Below are 8,311 nucleotides of genomic sequence, written 5' to 3' on the forward strand. Positions count from 1 at the left end.
AAAGGCTATGTCCGCAACTTAAGCTAGTAGCTCGTTTATGTAAATTCGGGCAGCATCTCCCTTGTAACAAGGGCCTCCTCCAATACCATATACCAACAACAACAGCCAGGGATGTCCAGCAACCTATAAATATCAATAACAAGACACCATATAACAACAACAAGTCACAACTACTTCACGACAAGCGGCAAGCTCCGATTGGAATCCGTATAACCCATATCACCCCTTATAGACTTCTTACATTAATTTAAAAGTATCATTAACATGATAATGAAGTCATTCATCAATGATTCCATCCTTATACCATATATTTATAACAAAGGAAACAATCCTCAACTCCAACTATCTTCAATTAGTAGCTTTATTCACTAGTTCATGTCTACTCCATCCATTTAACTTAATCAACATCAAGATAACCTTAAGCACATGCAAGAAGACAATACACACAACTCCTATAGTAACTTCAAGTCGAAATCCAAGTTATATTCAGCTCACAACAACCCTCAATAGCAATACAACACCATAGAAGTGACTTAAGCTAATCCAAGTACTATCTTGTAGTTTATCATCCTAACAACTTAACCAACATACAAGCAAGCTTAATCACAATTATTAGGCTGTTATACTCATCTTAGACAGCAGCAACAACTTGGAATTTCATCCAAATACAGCCCACAACAATCCNACCCGTCATGAGATAACAAGAATAAAACATAAGGGAATACTCAACATATGATGACCCAACATGATATACAAACTTATACATAAGACATACGGGCCTATAAGGCCGACATGACCATTTGTAAACTCAAAACATAGGCCGACAAGGCCATACAAATATCCATACACCTGACACATGTCTACAAGCCTCTAAGAGTACATAAAATCATAAAGGTCAGGACAGGGCCCCGCTATACCAATCAATACATATCCAAAGCATACTGACCAAATAGGCAACTCCGGAGCAAGTGGAGTGCGCCAACACCTTCGCTGAGCTGATAGACTAATAAGAGGACTATGAACCTATCAATCGGGACCTGCGAGCATAAAACGCAGCGTCCCCAGGCAAAAGGGACGTCAGTACGAATAAAGTACAGAGTATGTAAGGCAGGAAAGCATAAACAAGAACAGTAATGTAAAGAGTGATAGAGAAGATACAACCTGTAACATCTGAGTGCCTCTGGGGGCTACTGACATGAAATGCATAATACATATATATACATAAACTTTTGAAAACATACGCCTCTGTGGGCATCATCATCATCATATCGTACCCGGCCTCAAAGAGGACTCGGTAAAAACATACCCGGCCATCATAAGGCTCGGTAGAATCGTACCCGGCCACGTGGAGCTCGGTAAACCCAACTGATCAGTGGTTGCACAATAGGTGCCATACCCGGCCGTCTATAGCGCGGCTCGGTAGAGTAAAATAGATACATATATAATGCATGCTCGACTCATGGACTCACGTTCTAAACCTTTCGGAGTAACTTAAGAACATTATGGACATCCATACCCTCAATATGAACCTTAGTAGGATTCAAGGATCATACACACTTGGTTAGAATAATTTTATAAGGAAAGAACAACATGGACAACCTTAGTTGCTAGGAGTAGATCCGTTATGATTAGCGTATTCGTTTCACTTTAGATCATGCCAAAAGAAAGAAGGGATTGCCTTAACATACCTTAACTCCATTGAGTCCTTAATACCTTCCAAGTAATTCTTCGAATAACTCAACCCAATCTATCATAGCATAAGGAGATTCAAAATTAGTGTTGAGTAAAGGCTATGTCCGCAACTTAAGCTAGTAGCTCGTTTATGTAAATTTGGGCAGCATCTCCCCTGTAACAAGAGCCTCCTCCAGTACCATATAACAACAACAATGACCAGAGAAATCCAGCAATACATAGTTATCAATAACAAGACACCATAAAATAACAACAAGTCACAACTACTTCACGACGAGCGGCAAGCTCCAATTGGAATCCATGTACCTCATATACCCCTTATAGGCTTCTTACTACTTAATAGTAACATTAACATGATAATAAATTCATTCATCAATGATTCAAGCCTTATACCATATATTTATAACAAGGAAAACAATCCACAACTCCAATTATCCTCAATTAGAAACTTTATTCACTAGTTCATGTCTAGTCCATCCGTTTAACTTAATCAATGTCAAGATAATCTTAAGAAGAATCAATAACACAATATAATTACCTCCTACTGTGGATTCAAGTCGAAATCCATGTTACAATTAGCTTACAACAGCCCAATACACCCCAATCACTCCATACCCAAAACGACAACTATAGTAGTGTCAAACACGCCGAAAATATTACAAAGAATGACTAATCCACCATTTCTCCATTATTTGGTGTTTCTCCACACCATCTCTCCTCCAAAAATTCTATTAAATAGAAGCAAAATATACAACCCAAAAGCAACACGAAACAACCCAAAAACAGCCCACAACAAGTCGAATAATTCGAACTCACGGCTTCCAATCACCGTCCCGTGAGTTCTAGCTATTAGGAAATAAATTTATCAACATTCCTTCATATTTAAAAGCTTAAATACAGAAATAAGGCATTTTCTTAACTATTAAATACCTTCCAAAACTCCAACTACAAAGAAAAAGAGAGATAATATAGCGATACTTACGTCGTGGGGATCGTTCTAGTGTTATTGCTTCGTGATTTTGTGCCTCGGACGATAATCTTGTTGGATAACCTTGTGGACAGCTTAAGGGTGAGGTTAGGGGTCTTATTTGGTCGAGCTCTCTGGAATTATGAAGAAAGAGACGACATAGGAAGATAAATATTCATTTTGGTTGAAAAGTCAAAAGGTGCTACTTGGCACCATCTCATTGGCCCTTTTTCAAATACCTATATCTTTTTATCCGGATATCGTATGAACGAACGGTTAAGAGTGTTGGAAACTAGATTCCAAGACCTTCAATTTGATATATAATATGTCCCAAAAAGGCCTCATATAGCACACGAAATGTATTGCTCAAAAAGCTTTAGTGACACACCTACTTGCCAACTATGCAGTCTGTGCAATCTTGCAAAACTGCAAATATCTCTCTACCCCGATATCGTATCGACAAACCGTTTAATGAGTTAGAAATTAGACTCGTAGATTTTCAATTTGATATGTGGATCATCTTGTAATTCCAAGTATATTGGGAGAAAAGCTCCACTACATTTGACCTAATGTTTAGCACATTTATAAATGGAACTTGTGATGACCTTTTCCAACTTTTGTTCCATAACTCGCTTGACTTCAAAACATAACACCAACTATCATACGACTAAAATAACACATAATATAATCTCCTTATAATGTTAATAACCCTAGTCTCACCCCAAAAGTACATTGTAAAACATTCCAACTTGTCGACTTTCGACGAAACTTATTTTCTTCAATTCGTTTAGCTTCTAAGCCTTCAAACCCTCTTGCTACTTGGTATTAATGATCTTAAATATTTGTAACCTCCATGTTAACATGATGAACTAACTTTGTAAACTTTTCAAAGATGATTCCATTTCTGAGCTTACATTAATTGACTTATGACGTACTCTTACGTACGAAAACATGGGGTGTAACATTAAGGCTTAAACAGTTGTATTAGATTCATATTTCAGATATTTCACTACATTTCTTCCGCTTATTGAAATTTCTGTTGTTTTCACATTACTGCTTTATAAATGCTAAAAAGGTATAAAAATGGATAAAGGTAATCTGTTAAGTAATTGGCTTGCCTAGCTCACATTAGTAGGCGTCATCACGACTCCCGAGGGTGGGAAATCCCCGTCGTGACAAAAATACCTTACCACCCCCCTAAACTTGACACGGATTATTAGTTACAGCCTTAAACTATTCGTGGTATTAATTACCCCCCTCAACTTGGTCTTTTGAGAGCCGGTACCCTCCTGGACGCTGATGTGGCAAAATGTGTGGGTGCACTCGCCTGCCACGTGGATTTTTCTGCATATGTGACTTTTTTTAAAAAATAAAATATGTTTTTACCTTTATAAGTATGTTACCTTTTTAGATAGTTTTTTTCGAATACAATTTATAATAAAACTTGGATAGAACTACATTATTTATGCTATATTTTTTTATTTGGCTAAAAATAATGAAGTTTTAGTTAATTTTTTTTTTGAAAAATTGACGTGAAAATAAAGATTTATACAATTGAAATAAATAATCAAAGCATCTAAAAAGTTATAAAAATAAATAATCTGAAATTAATTATTTTGGCTATAATTTTTTATATAGCTCTAAATTATGGTGCTCTAAAAATATATATATATATATATATATATATATATTTTTTACAGATTTTACCTGAAAAAAGTAAAAATGCACAGTTAAAATAAATAGTCATTGCATCAAACGAAGAAATAAAAGGAGTGTACAATTGCAAGAAATAACTTACTCTATGGATACACTCTTTTTATTTCTTCTTTTGATGCAATAACTATTTATTTCAATTGTATTTTTACTTTTTCAGGTAAAATCTGTAAAAAGTATATGTTTAGAGCACCATAATTTAGAGCTATATAAAAAATTATAGCCAAAATAATTAATTTCAAACTATGTATTTTTATAACCTTTTAGATGCCTTGACTATTTATTTCAATTGTATAAATCTTTATTATCATGTCAAATTCGAAAAAAGATTAACTAAAACTTTATTATTTTTAGCCAAATAAAAGAAATTAGCATAAATAATGTAGTTCTATCCAAGTTTTATTATAAATTGTATTCGAAAAAAATTATCTAAAAAAGTAACATACTTATAAAGGTAAAAATATATTTTATTTTTCAAAAAAAAAATGCCACATATGCAGAAAAATCCACGTGGCAGGCGAGTGCACCCACATTTTTTGCCACATCAGCGTCAGGGAGGTACTGGCTCTCAAAAGGCCAAGTTGAGGAGGGTAATTAAGACCACGAATAGTTTAAGACTCTAACTAATAGTCCGTGTCAAGTTTAGGGGGATGGTATGGTATTTTGCCATTTCTCTATTATCAACCATCGATCTAATCTTTAAATATATATTGCAATTAATTAATAAAGATTATTGAAAGAGTTTCACCTCACTACTATAAATTCCCTATTTTTTCGACTACAGATTTCAGTTGCAATTTTCCGGCTACTATAGTCGGAAAATTAAAGAAATAATTTTTTTAGTTTATTTTATATTTTTCGGCTACTCTTTCGATTATTTATACATTTTCATACGTCCCATTTCCTCATATGTTTTCTATAACGAATGAGCTAGATAAGAGATTAGGAAGAATTAAGAGTTTAGAAGATTAATTGGGAAGACTGTTAATTTAGCAGAATATATAATTATATATATAGACGAAAAGAATGCTAGAAGCTCTTAGTTGGCGTTCCTAATTAACTTAGGTACATATTATTTCAGATAGGAAATGTGTGCTTTTAGTTCGTCAAATATTGACATATATATTTTTCTAGTCTTTGATTTTTGACTAGGCACATTTAACATTCAATTTTATCCAAATGTGCACTTGTGATCCATGCCTGTGAACTTAACAAATTTGTCTAATCATATACCATTACTATATTTGACAACTCATGCATATATTAAGTTTGTATTGTTACTCTATATTTGAGGATAATATAATTGTTTTCTTCTTTGTTAGGACCTACTGACAATGGATAGGAAGATAAGTTTTAGGTAAAGCAATAAAAAATCAAGAAACTTAATAACATACTAATACAATTTGAATATCAGTACATAAAACATAGATTACTCATATATCCATTAACCAAAAAGAAAAATCATGTCAAACACAGTGTATTACATCAAAATGGATGCCAAGATGTCATTGGCATGGCTTATTATATGATCAAATTTTACACTACAAGGTTAAGAAAAATACATAAGTGCAGAATTTCTAAGTTGATTAGCAAGGATAACCTTTGATTGCTACCACAAATGAACACAACAGAGAAAAGACAGTAATAACAACAACAAATTCCAAAAAAAGGGACCCAGCATGCTTGAAAAACCAACAACAACAACGATAACAACGATTCAGTGAAATCCCACTAGTGGGGTCTGGGGAGGGTAGTGTGTACACAGACCTTACCCTTAACCCGAAGGAGTAGAGAGGTTGTTTCCGAAAGACTCTCAGCTCAAGAGGACAAAAAGACAAAAGGAGACAAAATCAGTAACACCACAAAAATAATAAGAGAAATAGGAAAATAGGAAAAATAGGAACATGAAATCCAGAAGAAAGATACACAGCAAAAGCGAGATAGTATCCCTACCAAACTAATCCCACACAGTTATGACATAAGGCAAGACCCAACTACCTCCTAACCTACAACCCTAATACTCGACCTCCACATGTTCCTATCAAGTTCCATGTCCTCGAAAATCTGAAGGCTCGCCATATCCTGCCTGATCACCTCCCCCAATACTTCTTAGGCCGCCCTCTACCTCTTCTCGTTCCCTCCACAACCAGCCGTTCGCACCTCCTTACCGGAGCATCTGGGCTTCTCCTCTTAACATGCCCGAACCATCTGAGCCGCGCTTCCCGCATCTTGTCATCAATGGGGGCCACGCATACCTTCTCCCGAATATCATCATTCCTAACATGGCCGGTCTAACCACCGCTTTATAGATATGTGACTTCTTAACAGGCCAACACTCAGCCCCATACATCATGGCCGGTCTAACCACCGCTTTATAGAACTTACCTTTGAGTATCAGTGGCACTCTCTTGTCACACAGTACTCCAGAAGCTAACCTCCATTTTATCCATCCTACCCCAATGCGGTGTGTGACATCCTCGTCAATCTCCCCTCCCCCCTGGATAACCGACCCAAGATACTTGAAGCTGCCTCTACTCGGAATGACCTGTGATTCAAGCCTCACATCCACACCCACTTCCCCTTGCTCAGCGCTAAACTTACACTCCAAGTATTTCGTCTTCGTCCTGCTAAGCTTGAAACCCTTAGATTCAAGAGCCTGTCTCCAAACCTCCAGCCTCTCGTTAACACCGGCTTGCGACTCATCAATCAGAACTATGTCGTTGGTGAATAGCATGCACCATGGCACATCCCCTTGAATGTGGTGATTAACGCGTCTATCACCAGGGCGAATAAGAACGGACTGAGCGCAGAACCTTGGTGTAACCCCATAGCAACTGAAAAATCCTCAGAGTCGCCTCCTACCGTCCTAACCCGAGTCTTTGCCCCATCATACATATCCTTAATCGCCATAATATAGGGAACCGACACGCCTTTTGCCTCCAAGCTTCTCCAGAGAGCTTCTCTAGGAAACTTGTCATTGCTTTCTCTAGGTCAATAAACACCATGTGCAGGTTTCTCTTCCTATCTCTATACTGTTCAACCAACCTCCTAACAAGGTGTATAGCTTCTGTAGTAGAACGACCCGACATGAACCCAAACTGGTTGTCGGAAACGGACACCGTCATCCTCAACCTCGCTTCAACCACCCTCTCCCACACTTTCATGGTATGACTCAGTAATTTGATACCCCTATATTTGTTACAACTCTGGATATCACCCTTGTTCTTGTACAATGGGACCACCGTACTCCACCTCCACTCATTCGGCATCCTTTTCGCCTTAAAAATAACATTCAATAACCTAGTCAACCACTCCAAACATGCTTTCCCCACACACTTCCAAAATTCTACCGGAATCTCGTCAGGCCCGGTCGCTCTGCCCCTACTCATCTTACTCATAGCTCCCACGACCTCCTCAACCTTGATGCGTCTGCAGTACCCAGAGTCATTCTGACTCTCGGAATGCTCCAATTCACCTAGCACAATATCCCGATCCCCTACTTCATTAAGAAGTTTTTGAAAGTAGGTCTGCCATCTCCACTTAATCTGGGAATCTTCCATCAATACTCTACCATCGTCGTCCTTTATGCATCTCACTTGGTCAAAATCTCGAGTTTTCCTCTCTCTCAGCTTGGCAAGCTGAAACCAGAAACTTGAAACAGTTGGGTCTCTAATTACCCGTCTTTAAAACCAGAAAACAACTTTAAAATGTTTTTATGTGTCTTTACTAAATGTCACACCTCCTTCTTCCCGAAAGGATAGGGAATTTTTCCAATTAAAGTGATGTAAATCGAAATGGGATAATTTATTTAATTCAGAGTCGCCACTTGGGATAATTATTATAGTATTCCAAGTCACCGGTTTATTTTAAAATCCCAAATCGAGGAAATTGACTCTTATTTACAGTCCGCGGACACAGACGACCGGGTAAGAAATTCTG

At 37.1% G+C, this 8,311-nt stretch overlaps 1 long non-coding RNA gene across 1 annotated transcript; it reads right to left on the bottom strand.

Annotated features, from left to right (window-relative positions):
- LOC109226285 lies at positions 1,004 to 2,806 on the bottom strand. Its single transcript, XR_002068022.1, has 3 exons — positions 2,675 to 2,806; positions 1,689 to 1,747; positions 1,004 to 1,037 (listed from the first exon to the last, which is right to left on the bottom strand). It is a non-coding gene; the product is annotated as an uncharacterized LOC109226285 (long non-coding RNA).

The sequence above is a fragment of the Nicotiana attenuata genome, chromosome 5 (assembly GCF_001879085.1).
Source record: "Nicotiana attenuata strain UT chromosome 5, NIATTr2, whole genome shotgun sequence".
In the NCBI taxonomy this organism is placed as follows: Eukaryota; Viridiplantae; Streptophyta; class Magnoliopsida; order Solanales; family Solanaceae; genus Nicotiana; species Nicotiana attenuata.